This window comes from Balaenoptera ricei, chromosome 3, assembly GCF_028023285.1.
Source record: "Balaenoptera ricei isolate mBalRic1 chromosome 3, mBalRic1.hap2, whole genome shotgun sequence".
In the NCBI taxonomy this organism is placed as follows: Eukaryota; Metazoa; Chordata; class Mammalia; order Artiodactyla; family Balaenopteridae; genus Balaenoptera; species Balaenoptera ricei.
Genome location: NC_082641.1, coordinates 18,603,939 through 18,628,405, shown reverse-complemented (window position 1 = coordinate 18,628,405; position 24,467 = coordinate 18,603,939). Strand labels below are relative to the sequence as shown.

At 35.6% G+C, this 24,467-nt stretch overlaps 1 long non-coding RNA gene across 6 annotated transcripts in view; it reads right to left on the bottom strand.

Moving 5' to 3' along the window:
* Positions 1 to 7,397: 7,397 nt before the first annotated feature.
* The window catches only part of LOC132362148 (uncharacterized), a 322,664-nt gene continuing 305,594 nt past the window's right edge, over positions 7,398 to 24,467 (bottom strand). Inside the window, exon 9 of one of the 6 annotated variants that reach the window (XR_009502244.1) lies at positions 7,398 to 7,786. This is a non-coding gene — a long non-coding RNA (uncharacterized LOC132362148). Of the gene's footprint in view, positions 7,787 to 17,751; positions 18,083 to 24,467 lie in introns of those variants that run through there. The other 5 variants (XR_009502266.1, XR_009502276.1, XR_009502252.1 and 2 more) reach the window with 5 other exon arrangements.

Sequence of the window (24,467 nt, the reverse complement as noted above, 5' to 3'; positions counted from 1 at the left end):
CAGATTCTCCCACTAAGTTGCTTTCAGCCTCCTAGGGTCCTATTAAATTAAGTTCTTCAGTACATTAGATGTTTCCCTAATGTATTAAAGAGTTAATACATCCTACATTGGGGAAGTACCATATGAATTTTTAAAAATTAACAACATGTCATTGTTAAAAATTTAAACAATACCTTATTCGCATATAGTTTCATTTCTTTAGGTTTATAGGGTTCTTTAAAAAATAGAAGTATTTCAGGCAAGTGAAATGGATGACTTGTTTTTGTTCCATCATTCACAGGGAAACCTTTTAAGAAATATCATCCCCCTTGTCTAGTTCCATCTTTGCTACTATCAGGATAAATTTGCCTCTAGTAGTTGTAGAAGCAGAAGAATGCAAAATAAGAGCAAGTTCCATTTGTTTCCTGGGAACGCAGGGCTAGTAATGAGTGATTAGCCAAATCCCCACAGTTACTATTTGTAAACACTTTGTCATTTGGTAGGAGTTGGCAGGTAGTAGTAAATAATCTTTTTGTGGCTAACGGTCACATAATTTTGCCTTAACAGAAAACAGAAACAATAGGAACTAATATCACTTTGCCTTAAATATTATACTGTTTAACATTGCCACATACAAAGAAAGAAATGACACACTAGGTACAGCTAATATATTTTTCAGGTGAGAAATATTTACTCACACAATAAAGGACCTTGAGAAATGAGGAGTGAAGAAGTAAGCGAAAAAGCCTTCCTACTTATAACATATCCATACGAACCCAAGCACACACACAAATACATCCTTAAATAGAGTTACAAGCATATAGTGCAGATCTTATGGCAATTAGGGAAGAAGAAACATAATATGAAAGTATTTTCTATAAGCAATAGGACTATTATACTACCTTGCAAAGGCATATGGTATATATAAATTATTGAATATTAGTTGAATAAAGTTACTGAGATGTCCTCAATTATGAGTAATATATTCCCTTCAGGAAATACTTCTAACCCTCTATTTCAGCTGAGTTTGTTTCTTTATATATTATATATATATATATATATATATATATGTTTAATATATAACACATAATTGTACAATACATGTTTATATAATGTATAGAATTATACATATTTATTTATATAAATAAATGTATATAAGAAAGAATATTCTCCCCTTTTACTATTTTTTTTTTCTTCAAGGCTAACGTAATAGTATCATTTTCCTTTCCAAATTGCTCCCTTTCTCTTTAATCCAGACTAACTCCTTTTCACATTTTAGATCTCAGTTTAATTTTACTTTCTTAGGAGACCTTCTTAGACCCCCTAAATATTTAGGTCCTTTTCTATGTTCTCTTAATGCCAGTCAATCACAACACTCATCATACTTTATGGCAGCTGTGTTTAGTAATATATTTCTATCCCTTGATCCACATGAAAACACATATGTTAACAATTATCTTTTTCTTATTAATATATAAAATCTGAATAATTTACATTTTCACAACAAGCCATGCCTTAGAATAGTAGACCTATGTAATTCAAAAAATAGAATTAGTGAATTGTCTAATGTTTCAATGCTTAACTTAAAAAATAAAGGATTGATTTTATTTAGATTCTTTTTTACTCCCCATCAGTATTAGAATTTGAGCTAATGTAGTAGGTCTTTGGCTAATGCTCAATAACCTAAAAAAATATCATTTTATTATTAGGCATTGCTGGGTTTTATGCACTTTAAATTCATAAATTGATTTTATTTTTATACTTTTCTTTAAAAAATGTGTTCATTGTAGAAAATATAGAAAAACAAATAAATAAAAGAAAAAGGAATAATTTGTACTCAGAAATAATTGCTGTTCATAACCTGCTGTATATTTCTTCAACTGTTTCCTATTCATAAACTTACATGGAAACAGTAGACTTGTTTAGAGCTTAAAATTTTAAACATTCATTGCCCTGGAAGATGAGTCAGTACGCCAGCAGTGTCAGTATTCATTTTCCTGAGATGTTTTATACGACATGTTGTGAGAGCCAGTTAAGAGCAGTACAACACAGGTTGGTTATTGTTATTTTTCCACCTGGACTAATGAGCTGAGAACGGTTGCAGGAAGCAGCTTTCACATGCATGTCAATAGAAGACACTAGAAAACTTTCTTCTGGGCCACCTTACAAGATGTAAAAGATGAGTTTACACATTATGCAAGTGGCAGAATAAGCCAATGAAACCTGAATATTTCTTTTAATGTAACTTTATTTTTATCTGCAAACTGAGGGGTAAGCATTCATGTATAACCATCTGCATATATGTTCACTCTATAGTTACTACTTTAAGACCTACTTTTTTATTTACCATTTTTCCTGCCAATATACTATCATATTGTTTCATTTTTAATGCTTGTATAAAATTTCATTATCACTATGCCTTTTTAAGAACATTTTTTAATAAAAGTCTGTGTGAATTCACAAATTGCAAAGGTAGAGCAATTTAGGAACTTAAAGTGACTAAAACTGTGCCTAATTTCTCTTTAAGTATAATTTAACAGGGCTAGAGATTGGTGTTCTATTGAATATATTTTGCATTCTAAATTGGACCTGCTAGGATACTATTTAAATATCATCCTATTTAACCTTTTGAAATACAAGATTTGCCTTTTAATGGGAAGTTGGCATTCCATCATAAAATGAAACCAAATGTACTTTGACATAATTAGTGCCAGCAGTAGTAGGCTTTTATTTGTGCATTATGGGTTGCATATAATAAAGATATAGATTCGGCCTAATTTATTTTACCCAGGAAAGATGGGGAAAAAAATTCAAGGAAAAACAGCCTTTACTTCAGGTTTAATAATGAAGCAATACACATAACTTATGATAAATATTTCATCCATTCCTTAGAATAAATGCTATACAAGTAAAGTTTACAAAAGTGATATCACAAACCTTCCTAGGGATAAAGCAAGCTAATTATTTTTTTTTAATGTATAAAAAATTAAATAGAGCAATATTCATATTATGCTGTAATTATTTATTTGAAGGTCAGTGTCTTAATAAACTGAAGGTAAGTGTCTAGGTTTTATCTTTGTATATGATGAATAGAGACAGTGTCTGACAGTCAGGAGTGCTCAATAAACATAAGTGGAAAGGGGGAGGGAAAGAAAAAAGAAGAGAAAGAGGATGCGAGAGAGGAGAGGAGGAAGATAAAGGCAAACCTGGGAGAAGTAACAAGGAGAAAGGAAGAAAAGATCTATAAAGTGCTGTAATTTGGGTGTAATCTCTCTCTCTCTTTTTTTTTAACTGAATCAAATTATAAAGATTTCCAGATGACTATCTGAAGCAGTTCATAGTTCACACTTGTGAAGTGAAAAACTAAGGTTAATTATTTGTTTATTTTAGTAATGCTAAATTTGCTGGTAACAGAAGATAGTTAAAATTGTATGGCTTATCAATCATTGTTAATTAAAGTAAAGTAAAGTAAAGATAATTGTTCCTTTATCTTAGTTCTTATGGTACTGAAATTGTTAAGGAAGTTTCTATTACTAACCTGGGTTTACTTTAAGGTTATTTGTAAGTGGTTACGTGACAAAATGGAAAATAAAAACATGTCTAATGTATGGATTACTCTATTGTATTAAAAAAAATAATTATAAGGACTTCTTTCTTGGTTGAAGCTTATCCTTATTCTTTCAAGTTATAACATTTTCTTGAACACACCAGTTAGTAATAAGTAAGAACAACGGAACAGGACACTTTTTATCCATTGTTTTTCTTTACTCCAACTTTGAAATAGGAATATTAAATTGTATAAATTATTCTGAAACTATTAAAATTTTTATGCCAGATAAAGCTCTAGAAAGTGACACATCTTATGTTTGAATGCCCTCTATAACCAAACATATTCTCCCCTATTCTAAACCATGGCTGACTTCCTTAATAGCAGGAAATTCACTATGTCCAAAGTCAGCCATTGTAATTTTTACATTTTTACATTTACATTTTTTAGATGCTTCTTTTCAATATAACCTAAATTTCTCCTTCTATTTTCCACAACCTGAAAGTTGTTCTTACTGGTAACCAGGTCTCCTCCTGAAATATGGGACACGGTTTAGAGCACAAGGGAGCTTGTTGCAAAATTTTCCATCTGAAAAGAAAAATGGTTAGTTCCAGCTCAGGTCCCAAAGCACAGATGTTGCAGAGCTAAAAGAATCAAACACATGTTTGTGTTTGTTGGTTTGTTTTTAATCTATCATGGTTGATATGAACAGACTGACTCAGGATCTGGAAAGAAACTGTAGAAGATAAAAAGAGATGCAGAAAAAAAAAAAAAAAGAGATGCAGATTAATTGGTAAAAATTTTAATTGTCTTACAGGGTCTACTACCCATCTAATTTGTCTTATCATACCATACATGTTCTTGTCTTGCTATGCCTAGGATGTTTTATTAAACAGCCAAAACTCTACTGATACATTTTTAACAGTTTTGAGTGAACTCAGCATTTTATAAACAACGTTTTTTAAATTTTGGACTTTCTGTTTCCAATATTCATTTTATACTTTTTCTTTGAAGAGAATCATTAGTTTTAGTAAAAAGAAACCTTTTTAAACAATTATTTTTTTTCTAGATCCGCTGAGTGATCTAAGAAATTCCTTTTGCTCTGTGATACAAGAAACTTCCTTAGCTTGTCTTTATTTGTGAAAGGGATTGGCTTCCATTAAAATGAAAAGCAACTTGAATATCACTGTGCACAATTGTTTGCAACAGCAAAGAATCCTACTTTTGGCAACACTTGACAGTATCGTTGGTAGTGTCTAGCTCTTGCTTTGCATTGAAATTTATAGGGAATCAGAAAATAACAGGGAATTGAGAGAAAATCTTTACCAGGTCTCTATCACTTAGGGTCCTGTTATTTTTGTTTAACTATGATTAAATAATTAAAGTTTGATCTAGCCCTGAGAAGTGGAACATACCTAAGTTTGGCTTACCCCTAATAAATACAAATAAAAGGAATTATGTTTTTCTATCAAGATGTTGGAGATTTGACACAAAACTCTCATTCAAAATGCATAGTAATTTTAGAAAAATGTAAAAATAGAAAATCACCATCACGTAATGAAAATTAAAAACAAGATGAAACCTTTTAATATACACACACACAGTTATGAATACGTGTAAGCCATGGCATTTGGTCTTCCATATCTCAAAGGCATCAGTAATGGTCAATAGGTTGCCTTTCACAAAATAACGGACTACAATTCCTCCACATTAGTAATGTCTTAGAACAAGTGTCACTACTTAAAACTAGAGTCTGGTGTTGGGCTCCCTTGATTAAAAGGTTGAGGGCAGAGGCAGAAAACTGCCAAAATCTAAAACTTTGTTTACGACCTGAGCCATACATACAGTACTCAGTGAGTGTACCTGAATAGCACCACTATGTCCTGGAAAAGGAACTTTGAAATACATTATCAGACCTAGTGTTCTACTAAGTTTGGGGGTTGTTAATATGGGTAATTTTAAACCAATTTGACAAAGAGCGATGGCCACAGAGTCAGAAAGAAGAAAACACTAAAACATACACGTGCACGCACACACAAACATAAACTGTTCTTATTCAAAATGAGCATGTACATGTAAATTCTTCCCTGTGAAAATTTACAGTTGAAATAATAACCACAAAATCAACAAGGAGACGGTAAAGTATACAGGTTAAAATTATTTTTATGAAATTATATTAAAAAAAATATTTAGACTGCTCAAGAAGATGGAGACATTAATTAAAATTATAAACAAAAAATTATGAAATACATATGAAATAATAAAATGTGAAATTTAAAAATCAACTAAATTGTTAAATTTTATAAATTTAATTTTAAAATTATTCAATACATTAGGACATATTCTTAATTTCATAAAATCCAAAATTTGTATAGCACCACAAAAGACCCTGAACAGTCAAAGAAATCATGAGAAAGAACGAAGCAAGAGGCATCACACTTCCTGATTTCAAACTATACTACAAATCTATAGTAGTTAAAAATATGCTACTGGCATAAAAACAGGCAGACAGACCAATGGAGTAGAATCAAGAGCTCAGAATTAAACCCCCAGATATACAGTCCACTAATATTTGACAAGGAGCCAAGTGGGAAAAGGATAACCTCTTCAACAAATGGTTCTAGGAAAACTGGATAAACACATGAAGAAAAAGGAAATTGGACCCCATCTGACACCACTTACAAAAATTAACTTGCAATGGATCAAAGACTTAAACGTAAGATCTGACACCTAATAATTCCTAGAAGAAAACTTAAGTAAGAAGTTCTTTGACATTGGTCTCAGCAATGGTTCTTTTAGATATGATGCCAAAAGTACAAACAACAAAAGCAAAAATCAATGTGTGACAATATCAAACTAAAAAGCTTCTACACAGCAAAGAAATAATCAACAAAATAAAAAGGCAACCTACAGAATGGGAGAAAATATCTGTAAACCATATACTGGGTAAGAGGTTATCATCCAAAATATACAAAGGATTCAAACAACTCAATAATGAAAGAAACAAACAATCCAATTTAAAAATAGGCAGAGAAACCAAATAGACATTTTTCCAAAGAAGACATCCAGATGGCCAACAGGCGCATGAAAAGATTCTAAATATCATTAATCATCAGGGAAATGCAAGTCACTATGGAAAACAGTATGGAGATTATTTAAAAAGTTAAAATAGAACTAACATATGACCCAGCGACTCCACTTCCTTTTATATATCCAAAGGAAATAAAAACAGGATTTCAAAGAGGTATATACAATCATATGGTAATTGTAACATTATTCACAATAGCCAAGATACAGAAACAACCTAAGTGCCAGTCAACAAATGAATGGATAAAGAGAAATATTATTCAATCATGAGAATGGAGGAAATTCTGCCATTTGTGACAACATGGATGAAACTTGAGGACGTTATGCTAAATGAGATAAGTCAGAAGGAGAAAGACAAATACTGTGTGATATCACTTACATGTGGAATCTTAAAAAAGCCAGGCTCCTAAAACCAGAGAGTAAAATGGAGGTCACAAGGGGCTAAGGGGTGGGGGGATAGAAGAGATGTTTAACAGTACAAACTTGCAACTAGTAGATAGATCAGTCCTAGAGACCTAATGCACAGTATAGTGATTATAGACAACTATATTGTATTATAATGTCAAATTTGCTAAGAAATTAGATCTCCGTTATTCTAACCACAAAAAAGACATGGTAATTATGTGACATGAGAGAGGTGCTAGCTAATGCTACAATGGAAATCATGCAGCAGAGTATCAAAGCAACATGTACAGCTTAAACTTACACAATGTTGAATATAAAATATATTGTATATTTATTTATATATTATATATTATATAATTGAAAAATAGCTATAATTTTAATGATTTTATATTTGGGAAAAAATAATTCCTGATAAGTTAAAGGTGTACATATGAAAAATCAAGCTTTATAAACATTTTTTTTTAAATTATTTATTTATTTATTTATTTATTTTATTTATGGCTGTGTTGGGTCTTCGTTTCTGTGCGAGGGCTTTCTCCAGTTGTGGCGAGCGGGGGCCACTCTTCATCACGGTGCGCGGGCCTCTCACTATCGCGGCCTCTCTTGTTGGGGAGCACAGGCTCCAGACGCACAGGCTCAGTAGTTGTGGCTCACGGGCCCAGTTGCTCCGCGGCATGTGGGATCCTCCCAGACCAGGGCTCGAACCCGCGTCCCCTGCATTGGCAGGCAGATTCTCAACCACTGCGCCACCAGGGAAGCCCCTATAAACTTTTTAAATATAGAATAGAATGCTGTATGAATTCAGGGTAGAAAAATATGCCTTTACAAACACTCAAGAAAAAAACTAACAAGAAAATTTAATAAATTGTACAAGTTTATCATTAAAATCTTTGGTCCACAAATTACCCAACAAACAAAGTGATAAAAGTGATAGAGAGAAAATATTTGTCCTGTAACTATGATTATATTCCTACAGTTCTGCTTAGCAACTATTCTATTTTTCCAACCAGACATGTAATGATAATTACTTTCCTTGCCTACTGCCTACTTAGAACTTGTGTGGTCATTGATTTGTTTTGATCAATAAACTCTGCAAAGTGACATGTGCCACAGTGTCATTTCTGGGTCAGAGCTTTAACAGCCATTTCTCAATTTGCTTCCTTTCTCTTTCTCTTGTCTCTGGGGAACAGAAGTATCCTAGACCACACAGTGGTTGCTCAGCAATGGCTCCCAGAGGGAGGATGATGGAAAGCAAGGGCCCAGCTGACTCACAGTGAATTTGTATCATGAGTAACATCTAAACATTTGTTTTTTTCTGGTTTTATTTTTTCATCATAATATAATTTAGTCATATACTATATCAAAATTTAGCATAATTCAGTTACTTCTAATTAGAATCAAACTGTGTAATAACACACAAAACATTTTTTAAACCCCAACACATTAAAAGAAAAATTGAAACCAATCTGAATAGGCTATTCACAGAAGAGAAATCTCAAGTGGTTTAAAACTATATGAAACTACATGAAACTTATAATGCTTTCCTGGTAGACATCACTTGGTTTTAATGCCCAATGTCATAGAACTCATGCAACTCAACATCAAAAAACCAAACAACCTGATTAAAAAATGGACAGAGGACCTAAATAGACATTTTTCCAAAGAAGATATGCAGATAGGCAACAGGCACATGAAAAGATGCTCAACAACACTAATCATCAGAGAAATGCAAATCAAAACCACAATTGCCTCATACCTGTCAGAATGGCTATTATCAAAAAGAAAACAACAAATGTTGGCAAGGATGTGGAGAAAAGGATACTCTTGTACGCTGCTGGTGGGAATGTAAATTGGTGCAGCCACTGTGCAAACGTATGGAAGTTCCTCAAAAAATTAAAAATACAACTACCACACAATCCAGTAATTCCACTCTTTGTTATTTACCCAAAGAAAATGAAAACACTTATTTGAAAAGATAATAGGCACCCCAATGATTATAGCAGCATTATTTACAATAGCCAAAATATGAAAGGAACCTACGAGTCCACTGATAAATGAATGGATAAAGAAGATCAGGTAAATATACAAAATAGAATATTACTCAGCCATTTAAAAAAGAAATCTTGCCATTTGCAACAACATGGATGGACCTAGAGAGTATTATGCTAAATGAAATAAGTCAGACAGAGAAAGGTAAGTACTGAATGACTTCACCTCTATGTGGAATCATAAAAACAAAACAAATGAGCAAACATAACAAAACAGAAACAGAGCCATGGATACAGAGAACAAACTGGTGGTTTCCAGAGGAGGAGGAATGGGTTAGGGGGATGAGAGAAATAGGTGAGGGAGATTAAGAGGTATAAACTTCCAGTTACAAAATGCATGAGTCACAGCTATGTACAGTATGGGGAATATAGTCAATAACAATGTAATATCTTTGTATGGTGACGGATGGTAACTAGATTTAACATGGTGATCGTTTTGAAATGTATAGAAATACAAAATCACTATTTTGTACACCAGGAACTAACATAGTGTTCTGGGTCAAGTATACTTCAAAAACAACAAACAAACTCATATAAAAGGAGATCAGATTTGTGGTTAACAGAGGAGGGGGAGTGGGAGAGGGGCAATTGGATGAATGTAGTCAAAAGGTACAAACTTCCAGTTATAAGGTATAAAAGTACTAGGGGTGGAATGTACAACATGATAAATATAATTAGCACTGCTGTATGTTATATATAAACATTGTTAAGATAGTAAATCCCAAGAGTTCTCATCACAAGGAAAATTTTTTTTCTTCTATTTTGTATCTATATGAGATGATGGATATTCACCAAACTTATTGTGATGATCATTTCATGATGTTTGTAAGTCAAATCTTTATGCTGTACACCTTAAATTTATACAGTGCTGCATGTCACTTATATCTCAATAAAACTGGAAGGAAAAGTATGTATTTTTTTATAGATAACAGTGTGTGATAGAGACTATACCATCTAACTGCATATTTTTCCTTACTAATTTTGGGAGATTTAATCTGCCTTGGACTGAGAAAGTGTGTTTCCAGTTCTCCTTTCACATTCGGTAGTCTCTATGGAAGTTGTTCTTACACTCTCAGGTGCATACATATAATAACTATTATAATGGAAAGGGTTTAATTGTAGACTTTAGCATTGCAAAATTCCTTCTGTAACTATTTGTTGACTTTTGATCTCAAATTTATCTTATCATATATTAAGAGGTAGAGGCTTGGCCCTATCATCTCTTCTAGACCAATGGCTCTAGAGCTTCCTCTAGCATGTTTTTCTCTTTCCATATCTTAATCTGAAATTTTCTTTCTGCATTGTCCCTAGTGTCCTCAGCAACGATGGTCTTTTCCTGGATGGGTGCTTAGGTTGGTTAGTTTTGAGTGATTTACAGTAATCAAACCATCCTAATGCCATTACTTTTTTACCAAAGTCTCCTTGCAATTATGTGGGAATTGAAGCCCAGAAAAATTCTTTCCGATCTTAGTTGTTCTTAGATTTTTCTGCCAAGATTTCCAGTGAGTTCATTTGACAATATTGGGGTATTCTGATTCTCACTGTAGAATGTCTAAATCAAATACAGGTGTTGGGAAAAGCACATCATGTGTCAGTAAAAGACAACTTTATCTCAGATATTACACTCAAAGAAACTGGTGAACAGTAAACAATGTTTCTAATATTTTGCAATGCACTATAACATTATAACAGCATGTTAAATGTATAGGTGTACTAGGGATGTTATTTGTGTGTTTGCAGTGGTATGTATAGCTTAAAATTTTTTCCTTTTTGAAATAATAAGAAGTAGGATATTGGCTTGCATTTTTCCCTCATATTTAGCATGCTTTACTATGATAAAGCAGGGAATTTAAATGCACTAGTGATCAATAAAATATACATTTAAAAAAATTGTAAAAGAACATCAGATTAGCAAAGACTAAAGTCTAGTGTCACCAGTTATTGGTGGGAATGTAGATGCATGGCGACACTCATACATTGTTTGAGGAATTTGTACAAATAAATATTTGTACAAATATTTTGGAGAATAACTTGATAATATCTAGCCAATTGTAAGACACATGTAACTGGTCACAAAGAATAAATCCCACTACTAAGTTAATAACGTATAGAATCTTGAATATACACTAAAGAGAAAGATGTTTCAAGAGTTTTATTGGACAATTATTCTACAGTGTATAATTCAAAGCAACTTATGCTTCTCTACACTTCATTTTTTTTAAAATGTATTTATTTATTTTTGGTCGTGCTGCATGGCTTGTGGGATCTCAGTTCCCTAACCAGGGATTGAACCCTGGATACGGCAGTGAAAGCCCAGACTCCTAACCACTAGGCCACCAGGGAACTCCCTCTCTATACTTTAATACAAAGAAAAGTTATATCATGCTCTAATACAATAAAATAGTTGAAATGAATGATACAGCAATAAAAGCATCAACCAAAATAAATCTAAAACAGAGACAATGTTGAGTGAAAAAAAGATCAACATGTAAAGAGATATATACAACATGATTCCATGTAATATCAATATCAACCTATTTCTGTACAACCTATAACTACAAAATTTAGTGGCTTGAAAGAACAAAATGTTTGTATCATTTCTCACAGTTTCTGTGGGTCAGGAACACGGGAGTGACGTTTCTGTGCTGTTCTGGCTCAGGGTCTGAATGAGATTGTAGACAGGTACTGGTTCAGGTTACCATCATCTATTGGCTTTTAGTGATTGATCACCCTATTCCAAGGTGGCTTGCTCACATAGCTAGCAAGGTGCCATTGTTTGTTGGTAGGAGGCCTCAGTTCCTCCTTACATGGGCTTCCCCAAATGGCAATCTGTGTGTCCTCAGGACATGGTAGAAGGTTCACTTGAAAAAGATATATACAAGAGGCCAAGACAGAGCTGTAATGGCTCTATAATCTCACCTCAGGTGTCACAACTGTCACCTCCCCCAGAGTCTACTGCTTACACAGACTAGTCATTACTTACACATTACTATTCAGTAATGGAAGAAACTACTCAAGGGCAGGTTTACTAGTAGGCAAAGATAACTAGAGTCCATCTTTGAGGCTGGCTATCAAATACTGTTATATAAAATGTCATGAAAATTAAAAATATCATATATTTGTTATATATAAACACATACGTAGTCAAGTGAAATAGAAAATTCTGCAGATGATGAACAGCATCTTTGGATAGTGGTTACGTCTGATGGGAACAGATGAAGATGGGATTAGAGATTGGTCTATGGGGTCTTCAACAATGTCCACTTAATTATGAAAGAGCATGAGGATTTGATAGATCTGGGTGTTAAATATATAGATGCTTATCGTCCTTTCTCCTGTAAGTTTCCATAGAGGAAAATTACTTCATAATTAATAAATAAATACAGATGAGCAGCTTTTATAATTGCATGAGAGATAAATAAATCACTTCTCTCAGATGTTGTCCCCTTGACAGATGTCATCAAACCAGCAAACACTGGCTGTCCAGCAATAGACTAGCTCTTGGACACCTAAGACATTGTCTTGTCCTCAAAGTTTACTTTGTTAAGACATCCCCTTTAAAGAAGGCCTCAGTTAACACAAATAATCCCTAAAGGGAAAAATCCCACGTGGTCCTGGATTTCCAGAAAAGTCTTGATAATGTGAAAGGGGATATTCCACCCACAACTGTCTACATCTTGCAGGGGCATCTCATCAGTCAATTTGACAACACGAGGCATTCTCTACCTTAGGATTTATCGCGAAATCTCAAGTCAGTATTAGCAGCTGACATTTCTATAGTAACTACTATGTGCCAGGCATTAAGCTAAGTCCTTTGCATGTATTATTTCATCCTAAAAACAACATTATGGCATGCCCTGCATATTCTAAAAGGTGCATTTTCTTAAGGCACAGGGCAGTTAAGAACCTTGTTACGCAAATTAGTGGCAGGTCAAAAATTTTACCTAGGAAATCTGGCTATTATGTCATCACCTTTCTACTGATTCTCGTTACTCTTGTTCGCTGATTACCACCTTAGAATCACCTTTAAAAAACTCTTCATAGATCTGTGTACCCAGATCTCCACTTTAAATACGGCAATAGTGAATTCATAATCTTTCTAATGAGAGCTTGGAGGGCTATGACTTTCCCTCTCAAGTCCAACACTGGGAAGATGGTAAATCCAGACCAACTACAAATTTCTGGAGCTCTGAGTTTGTCAAGACATGGGAATCATGGGAAGGTCACCACCAGCCTCTGTTAGGACCCATGTTAAAGACCAAGTGGCATAGCAGGGTGGGTATGACTCACACTGTAATGCCCTTGATTTGGAAACCCACTATGGTGATTGAGCTTCCTGATATTTCACATAGGATCATTTAGTCACTGTCTTAGCCAGCCCAGGATGTCATATGTACACCACAACCTGGGTATCCTAAGCAATAGAAATTTATTTCTCATAGTTCAGGAGACTGTGAAGTCCAAGGTCAGAGTGTCAACATGATAGGATTCTGGTGAGAACCCTCTTCCTGGCTTACAAATAGCTGCCTTCTTTCCATGTCTTCATGTGGCAGAAAAAGACAGAGAACAAGCTCTCTTGTGTCTCTTCTGATAAGGACACTAATTCTTTCAAGAGGGCCCCACCCTCATGAACTCATCTAAATGGAATTAATTCCCAAAGGTCCCATCTCCAAAACCTATCATATTGAGGATTGGGGCTTCAACACATGAGTTTTGGGGGTCATAATTCAGTTGACAGCAGTCACTAAGCCTCATGAATCTTCTGGTGCTCATGGTCGGCCACTCAAGCTCAGCCAGGGAGGGTTGTTCACATTCACCAACTTTTTATCCAGGAAGGTCTGATCATTGCCATGGAGTTGCTTACACAGGGCTCTCAGAAGCCACCTCTCAGGGATTGCAACCACAAATTCAAGGTGATATCATAGATCAGTTTCTAACACAGTGGAGACACATACTAGGCCTTAAAGTAATCATCTTCCACTACTCTCCTAGTCCACACTCAGAAGGCAGTTTTCTTTTTGGTGACTTAATACCTGTAATTCAGGTATTTGCTCTAACTTGTATTCCTTTGAGGCTAAGATGTGTACCCACATGGACTACATTTTCCCCTCAAGAGTGTCAGATGTTCTGTTCAATTCTTCATTTTAAACAAATCTTAATAGTTTGTGAAATATCCTTCTGATCTGAGGGTAAGCAATAGAAATTCATTTTTGAACAGTATTAAATAAGAAGACAATACTACCTTTTATTCTACTTCTGTTCATAAGGTTTGACTTTACTACTGAGTTTGAAGCCCCTGGGCTTTATCCTATTGCTAGATCTTGGCCTTTGCTCTATAAATCGGCATATAATTTAGTAGTAGAAAGCCTCTGTCTATCTTGTTTTGTCTTAGTTTAGGAGATCTAAGGTGCACAGGACAAAGACTCTGTAGCTGCTAACTCCCTTCTCTGTTACAAAAAGTCATGCAGACTTTCTCCCCACATGCTTCTCATCTTGTTTGACCTGCCTTCTCAGGCTGTCCAAATAATAAGAATCATAGAGCCTCAGATCCAGAGTGTCAGTAGTTTAATATGGATTTTATCTCAAATATGTCCTCTCTTAGCCTAGACTTTGTCATATATTTTGTAGAATGTAAAAGTTTTCCTCTGTGGGTTTCCAGGAGTCACAGAATTGTTGTTACAATTAAGCCATTATAACAAGATAACAGTGTTCCTGTTGAGTATATACCAACCACGATGTGAAAATCTTACTATAATATTTTGGGCAATCTAAATAAATCACTAGAAAAGATCTACTTGGAGCTAGCTTGCCTATGTACAGATGGTGTGTTTTGAAAGGACAGGTTTATTGTATTTTAATTTTGCAGGCAGCAAACGATGATAATAAATAATGTTTCTCGGGACTGACTGTAGGCCATTTGGCATGTATTGCCTTATTTAATCCTATGAGATAGGTACAATTATTTTCCATATTCTACAGCTATGGAAACTCATTCTTACAGTTTAAGGAACTTGCTGAAATTAGATGGTTAGTAAGAGGTGGAACTGGGATTTAAATGCTGATATTCTGACTGCAGAGACCAAACTCTTAATCACTGGCCTCTATTATCTATCTATCAGTAGACCCATGTGGGGTAAAATGTTAAACACACAAATTCTTGATTATGCTCCTTGAATATTGCAGAATTTGATAATCTATAGTTGTAAAAGCTTATCATGTAATTCTGCTGACCACAAGGCATTAAACCTCTGATTTATGAGATTTAAGTGTTTCTGTGGCAGTTCCCTGATAGGCATGTGTTTTCAGGTTAATGAAAGCTCAGTCTCATTAAAACTTACCATTTTTCACCATTCTCAATCATACTTTAATATTATAAATCTATTTCAGATATTACAGGAAAACAAGCCCTGTTCCCAAGTAGTGACAGGGATTCTTCTTTTAAAAGCTGATAAATGTTTGTATTAGTGACACATTCATCATCAAAAGGTCACAGATGAGAAGGGTGAGAAGGGGGAGTTAATCTGGGGAGCCTTAGCAGAAATACTGCTCTCTAGTAAATGGATGTAGAGCTGTCACTGTTAGAACAGTCAAAGTGCTGTTATTCTGTGACTCCTGCGGGGACTGCAAATGCTAGAATGGACATTTTCTCACACATTAAACACTTTCTCAAAAAAAAAAAAAATCTACTTTGGCCTTGAGAATCTAGTAGAAATACATGAGCTAAAGAGATTTAAAATGTAAGCTTGAGAAGGCTGGCATGTTTATTAGGAAACATAAAATACAGTGGTGGCACAGCTATCTTTAGGAGTAAGGTGGCAATTACCACATTATGTCCTGAACCTAACACATGGTTAAGTAGAAGAGAGTGACAGTGACGCTGTGATTTCCTGGTGATAAATTTCTGCATCTATTATCTGATGACAAATTTATCTTTTTCCCATTTCTGAATTTATGTTGCAGAAAAGCATAAAAATAGAAACATTGCATTCCCTTCCTTCCTTTTATCTTTAATTTAAACATGTTTGAGGGTAAAGCTGAGATTTGGGGATCAGATGTTTCAAAAATCAGGAAGCTCTAAGAAATAACTTGAAGACAATGAGAAGATACCCCTACCTACAATGTTACAAAGACCTAAATTGTATATATTCCAGAGCTTGACACATAGTAGGAAGGGAAAATAGTTGAGAATAACTGAATTACAATCTCTTTATTTGGAAACAATAATTCTCATTTTCTTATAATTCCACTTCCATTACCCCATTTTCTTTTGTATTTTTTCCTACAAACCCACTTTTCTTTATTTTGAACATACCCCTTACATAAAACTTTCATGGATATGGGGAACTTCAGATTGTAATAAGGTGATCTTTTCATCAAAAGTCCTAGGTAATGTTTTAGCTACTGTGGTGGTAATGACAAATTTTCCTAAGCAGCCTGTAAGCTATTAGTCAATTGTTAATATAAAGGTGGTAAGCAAAATCTTTTAATAGATAGCTGATTTAGACCTAGGACCTTTCAATATTACTTTTGCCTAAGTTTCAGATGCTCTGTACCCCTTCTTGACTAATAAGGGAGTTATTTTCTAATCCCTTCAATATCTGAAATTTTCTAAGAGTATCTTATTTTTTATTGCTTTTATGCTTTATGAAAAAATTAAATATTATATCCTCCCTTATCTATCTCTAACTCAACAAATATTTTTGAACCCTACCATATGCATCACTTTCTGTTACTCAGAGGAAATGTACAGATAAATGGACAGAACTTGCCTGTACGTATTAAGGTAGACGAAATAATGGTCCCTCAAAGATGATTACACCCTAATCTCCAGAACCTGAGAATATGTTACCTCTTGACAAATGAAGCTTTGCCGATGTTATTAATGTTATGAACCTTGAGATGGGAAGATTATCATGGATTATGTAGGTGGGCCCAATTTAAACACTTGAGTTTTCAAAACTAGAGGATCTTTCAGGGCTGTGCCTAGAGAGAGCCAGAGTAAGGTAGCGGGGCGGGGCGGAAATAAGAGACATAAATATGCAAAGCTAATATAAGATGCATTATTGTGGGTGATGCTGAGGGCAGTAGGTTCTCAGTTCTGCTAAGGACTCCTGAGAGGCTTACCTAAAGCCACTGCAAGTTGAAGGCTGACAAATTTATCCTTCAGTCCTTGCACCTCACTGAAGGCTTTTTCTGGGGTTGATAACAACTTCCCTGCTTTTATGCTCTGCTTGAATGAGGCTGAATGGGCTCCAGCTGTGAGAGGGAGCAGAAAGCAGAAAGAGATGAGAGGTATCCTTGTGAAGTGAGTCTCAAGTTACACAGACCGTCTGCTGCAGGGCGAGTGTAATCACAGCAAACGAGGGAAAGTGCTCGGGCACCAGTGGCGTCTGCTACAAGAAGGCCATGGCCTAATGGGCTCAGGATATTTATATCTTCCTGGGAGGATAGACCTGGTAGAGAAGTCAAAAATGTAATTTTGGAAAGTTTTGTTTTTTGGGTGGGTAAAGAATATATATGTTGTGAAGGCAAATACATAATAAAATTAATAGACTTAATTCTCCCTGTTAAAAATAAAGGAGACACCCCTCCCTTTTCTTAGAGCATTTACTTTAGAAAATGTGTAATTACGTTCTCTCTCTCTTTGAAATGTAAGTCAATTATTTTTTAAATTTATTTATTTTATTTTTGGCTGCGTTGGTTCTTCGTTGCTGCATGCGGCTTTCTCTAGTTGTGGGGAGCAGGGGTTACTCTTCATTGCGGTGCACGGGCTTCTCATTGCGGTGGCTTCTCTTGTGGCGGAGCATGGGCTCTAGGCGTGCGGGCCTCAGTAGCTATGGCATGCAGGCTCAGTAGTTGTGGCTCGCGGGATCTAGAGCGCAGGCTCAGTAGTTGTGGTCCACAGGCTTAGTCGCGCCACAGCGTGTGGGATCTCCCCGGACCAGGGATCGAACCCGTGTCCCCTGCATGGGCAGGCGGATTCTTAACCACTGCACCACCAAGGCCAAGGAAGTCCCTGAAATGTAAGTCAATTTTTTAAAGGATAAATAAGCCTCTTGACAGCTTAAAAATCCAGGAATGTGTTTCTCAAATCCTTGGAAGCCATTCCTTTGAAATGCAAACATCGAGACATATGTTGCCTCCGCCCCCCCAGCATCTGTGGGGGAGGAGTCTAACTCCTGTGGTGCCTAGTTCCAAACTGTAAAACTATGAGAAGTTTATTTTTCCATTAGAGAAAGCCATTAGACACAGATGGTCACCCCAATTAACAAGTGAATGTTAGGTGAATTTTATGCGACAAATAGAGCTGTCAAGTCCTCTCGTCCTCTACTTGAGGATCAGCTGTAGTTTGTATCTTGAGAACAAAGACGAGATAGATTTTATCTGCTTCGCCATCTAATAAGGTGAGATTTCTTTCTGAATTTGCAATCTCTTTGGTGGATTGCTTGTGATACACATCACATTCTGGTTTAATGATTATTCACTAATTAAATTGTTTCTCTTCTACCTTTGTGGAGAGGTTTTCTAGGTTGGCAGGAAATTTTGTTTTCAGTTATATTTCTGCAACCACATACAATCTGTTATTAAATGCTTAATTGCAAAGTAATTATCCCCGAGGTACTCAGAATCAACACTTTTTTTCCTCTCATGGGTAGATTGATAATCACAATGGAAAGGGGGTACTGGTTAGAGTTTAAACATGTATACAGAGGTCGATCCAGTTAGATCACTTCCACTTTCAGAGAAAAGTCAGGGTTGATGTTGCAAAGTAGCACTAGAAAACCCGTGACACTAAAGCCACTGCATTTTTTGGTGTCTTTAGCCTCCAGGAAATAAATGTGTCTCCAGATTAGTTGTTAATTGCTTATTTTTACATGTTTTGTGGTGTGGTTTCCCCTCCTTATTTGTCAATTGCAAGAAAGCGAAACCAAACTCCTGGGCATAAGAGCCTTTCTTTTCAGCCTCCATGACCTTCCCTGAGTTCCTAAGGGCAGATTTAAACAGTTGCTAATCAGGGAATGGAGGGAATGCAGAGACAGGGAGGAACAGCCAAGAGACAATGGTGCAGCCTTGGGGCAGGTCCTGGTTCAGCCTCAAGGGATACACATAATGATATCTTTAAGCTCCTTATAGAACCAAAACCCCCAACAAATGGAAGATGTCAGCATTCTTCATTCCAGAGAAGACCACCTGAGGCCAGATTAAAGGAACCAGAGAAGCTCATCAAAAGATTACCTGAGACCAGATTAAAGGTGTGCATGCCCTACACACACCCAAATTCTATCAGCAACTCCACCGTTGAAACATTGCTATAAAACTCCTCACCAAACTGTCCTGGGTTGGGTCACATAGTTTTTTGAAGGGCAGGAGGCTGCTGTGTCCTGCTTTTCCTGGCAAAGCAATAAAGCTATTCTTTTCTACTTCATCCAAAACTCTTTCTTCAAGATTTGATTCGGCACCAGTGCACAGAAGAAGAGCTTTTGGCATCAAAAGGAGGGTGTAATGAATTGAAACTGAGTCCCCCGTGGATGAAAAATTAATCAGTCCATCTAAGAAAGAAATGGAAACTTTTATTCAAGCCAAATTTGAAGATTGTAACATGGGAAGGGCATCTCAGAAAGCTGAGAACTGTTCCACCTGTTGGAAGTCAAGGCACAGTTATATAATTTTTTGAGACAGAGGGCTGTACGTTAAATGATATATTATTGACCGTTTAAATAGTCCAGATCTAAGCGCCATGTGACACCTTATCTAGAAGGAATGTTATCTGTAAGGAGTTGTCCTGTTAATGCTAGGAGAATGTTGCTCTTTATGGTTGAGCAGGTATTCCTGCCGATGGGAGAGGATTTGGTTGATGCGTAAATGCAAGTACACAATGCACAGTGAGGGCTAGAGGGAAGCCAAAGGGCAGAGAAGAATTTTTATGTTTAAATTTTTCTTGCCTTGCCATAAAATATAAATTTTATTTCACACCCTAAAACTGAGTTCCCATGCCGAGTTTATGGTTAATCTCTCTATCCAAAACTTTATTCCCTTTCTCGTCCCACCTTTGTTCCCTTTAAGACTGAGGAGTATCAAAGAAAAGGCGGGAGGGTTGAAACCAAGTAGGACCCTACAGGGCCCTCCTGGGTATGGAAGCCCCTCTGTGACTCCTGTTTCTTGCTTGTAGAAAGAAGGCTTTAGTGTCCTAGGCCTTTGTGGAGTTCTGCAGAGCAGACTCAAACAGTTAATGATTAGAATAGTAGAGTCACAGGACTCCTAGTTCCCCCGGAAGTGACGTAGATAACAATCTGATGCATATCTTTGAGTTGTTCTGCAGAAACTAAAACCCCTCACCCAGCAGAGGATGGTGACTATATGCTGAACGCAAGCACGGAGACCCCAAACTGGTTGGACACAGTAGGTTGATGATTGAGATTCCAGAAACATTACCCTGCTACTTCACCACCAACTAATCAGAAGAAGGTTCACGAGATGATTAGGCTTCCTATGACCCTCTCCCCTAACACTGTCTTTAAAGACCCTTGCCTAAAAGCCTTGGGGATTTCAGGTCTTTTGAGAATGAGCTACCCACTGTTCTTGCTTAGTGCCCTGCAAAGAAACTCTATACTTTCCTTCACCACAAACTCAGCATCAGTAGATTGGCTTTGCTGTGCATCTAGCCAGTGAACCAGAGTTTCCTTCAGTAACAGGGTCATCTCCAGGATACGGTGTAGATATTCACAAACATTAAGTTTAGGTTGGAAGAGGAGGCAGGTAGATGCTTTCCATAGTCCTTAGTGGCAGTATTGCCCCCAGCAAGCACTGTTGACCATAAAAAGCCATGAATGGGAGCAGAGCTGATCAGAGTTGGAGAAATGAAGCAGTCAGTGTAATACCATCCTAAGCTGGTAGAAAAACAGTTTTTCATTAGTTTCCTCAGCTTGGCCTGTACAGCAACAAAAAGAGAAAGCAAGATCTGTTTCCATTTTCATTGTACCGTAGGGTTTAATAGTTGACTAGATACAGAATTTGTTACTTAGGCTTTATCAACCAGTAAATGTCTCAATAAAGGGAAAAGAAGAATTTTTCATCTCCCAATATTCTCTCTCCAATAATTTATTTCAATCTTAAAAATTTTTTTGTTAACCCCCAAAATGAACTAGGGGAATATAGAGAATTAAGGAATCAATTCAGTTTGAAAGATGTTAGGGACTCTTTAGAGAGGAGAGGACTGTACACTGGGATAGGGGATGTGCAGATATTTACAATTCATGTTGAAACATTTTTGTGTGGTTTGCATGCCATACTATGATTTCCACTGCACAAATCTTTTTTTTTTTTTTTTTTTATGTCCAATTCCCACACCCTTTTGAATTACAATGAAAGCATATAATGTTGTTGTGGAACACAGAGAACAAAATAGTTAATAAACTGAGAGTCTTTAAAACTGTGGCTGGATTTTTCCTCAGTGATTTTCTTAGCTATGAGAGATAGCTACCTATATTTGGCTCAACTCATTCATTGTTTAAAAATTGCTGGATGTTTTTGTGATTTAAGTTCTACTTTGGATACTTCTCCCCTTTTCCTTTCTTTCGTCCCTACTTCTTTCTTAAAATCTTTTTTCTTCATAAGCTTTCCATGAAAATGCAAATGCCTCTGTTTGAGAGTTGTAGTTAAGCTAAAGCAACAACCTAATCTCATGTGAAGCTGCATTTACTCAAACAGCTAATGATCACCTTTCTTAGTAAGAAATTAAATATTTTACAAGGGCTGATCCTGATCGTTTCCTCTGTTCTAATTTATAAACTTAACATGCAGTTTTGCCAATAAATTCTCCTGTCCTGTATTCCTTGAGACATCCTCTCTTTTCAGGGAGCCTAATATTTTTCCTCCCAACTGTGTAATTACTTAAGAAAAAACTGACCAAGATGTCTCTTGTACTTTTTCTCACATTTCCTTTATAGCCCAACAATGCAACTGTGCAATTTTTCCTACATTCGTCATTCCTGTCTTTGATATTTTCATCCATCCTGGCACACAGTAAGTTCTCCCCAGTTGTTTGGTGCTCTGTACATCAGCATCTCGAGACTCATAACTCCCAGCTTCCCTAATTCTCAGTGTACTTCCTGAAGCTGGCATTTTCTAATGACATCCTTCTATGCTGTGAAACTGTCCAGGCATTTCCCCTGCTTCCACAACTTCATTCTGGATCTCCCACAAAGACATCAACGTCTTTAGTGTGTCTCAGTTTAGGAAGTGATGCGATGCCCTCATTCCTCAGTATTGTTTTTTGTTTTGTTTGTTTGACTTTTCCCATACCATTAGTTCCCACAACCTCTTATAAAACCAAATAAAAATATAAAGAAACAATAGGTACAAGAAGAAAAAATTTGAAGACCTGTAGCATTCCCCTACTATCATCACCTTCACCTTCATTTCTGTAATCCCAGGAAATCTGAGTCAATCTTTCCACTTCATAGGAGACTTGGCCCCTCTCTTGAGGTCTTATTTCTACATTCCAAGACATTTCAATATGAGGTTGGTTTTAATGTCAGTGAGAATGGCCCCTCCAACATCTTAGTCTTTTAGGTTCTTCACCACCTCACATTTACTGAGCTTCTCCCACATTAACTTCAACCACTCATACCTGCCATTACATATTTTCCCATTTCATTTCAAGTAACTGTTAGATTAACTGAAGCTTTTTCACTTTAAATCTTCTTCTTCTAATAAGTTGGTTAAACTTCTAAATTTGTTCTTCAGCTTTAATCCAACTTCAAAGTCATTTATACCTCTACTTTCCTCCAAGCTATCAGTCTTTTTGTTCCTTTAGTTGATTGTTTATTTAATTTTTTCATCATTTCAGTAACACTTCATTTGCCCATATTCTGCATCTAACTTCCCTCAAACACAGCAACAACAATAACGACAAAACTCAGGAAGAACAAGATAGGGCATATTTGAACCACCATAAATCCGTGGATGTAAAACCCACAGAGGACTTCAGCATTGTCTGACAGGTCCCTTCCTAATTCAGTCTCTTCAATTTGCTTCCTAACTGCTTCTCTTCAAGTATCGGGGACCCATAAACCCTCACTGCCCCCCGTGCACAGTATATGATTCCTTTTTGTAAATATATCTCAGAACCCTGTAATTTGTCACTTCTTCTCTTTTGTAAATGATTAACCTCATCCTCTGGCACGTATACTGATTATTGAAGCCCCCAGTGGAAACCTAAGAGACTATCTCATCTTGGTATATCACTAGATTCATAGAAGATACAAATTATTTTAGTAGAGTTTTTATGGTCAGTCAAATATATAACCTTAATGCATAAAGTTTTGTCAGAGGAAAACTGCTTGACTTTTCAAAAAGGCTCACTCATTAAAGATAAAATGAACTTTGTGTTCATTTTAGCTGTAACCTTTAAGATATCAATGACTATATACTCACTGTAATCATTCTTTAAAATTAGAATTATTGAAAAGTTTTATGATCACTGATGAGTGAAAGAAATATTGATTTGTGATCAGGAGAGATGGTCTCAGGTGGTAAACGGGTGAATTCCCAGAAGAATTTACTTCACTCTACTGCTTTCTGACACTATTGAAGTGGGCCAATTAAAAATAAATTCATCATGTTTTTAAACTTAATCATACATTTCATTATAATGCTTTAGATAGCAATTTAATCTAAGTAACTCCAGGATGAAAAAATGAATTATATCAATTAAGAGACTACTATAGCACAAGTACCCCAAATTGTTAGAGGCATGCATTTTTCTATATGTCACTTGTAAATCTTGCTTTTTATATTATTCTTCATTGTGTTTTCTTGTTTGTTTTGCTAATAAAACTAATTCATATTATTATGTGTATGTAAATGTGGAGGATAAAACCACTCCTCTACAAGTAATCATCATTTAATAGACATTTTTTTAACTGATAATAATCAGTGTAGACAGGTAAGTGGATCAGGTCATTGGATTAATAGTTCCAATAATTTTAATAATGTTTTAACAGTTATGTGACCCCCTGCGGATTGAATAATGAGGAATTACTTCTTATGTAACAAATGATAAAATAATTTAGGAAAGTGAGAACCCATTACTTTTAAATCTGAAAACTTAAAAAATAATAAAAGAGAGACAAAGATTGTACCTTGAGAAGATATATCATCATCTTTAAAAATATTTGTTCTCCATTTCCTAAACTTCTTCTTTATTTTGTTTTATTAATTTTATTTTACTTTGTTTGTTAAATCATGTGCTTTTCTATAACCTTACTTCTCAGTTTTATTACTTCCTGTAAAAGATTTTCATTATAAAGCAGTAAGCAACCTAACCTAATCTGAGTAGAGTATCTCCATATTGCTGTAATCTCTGGTTACTGTTCTTTCTTTCCCATTTCCCCATTCCT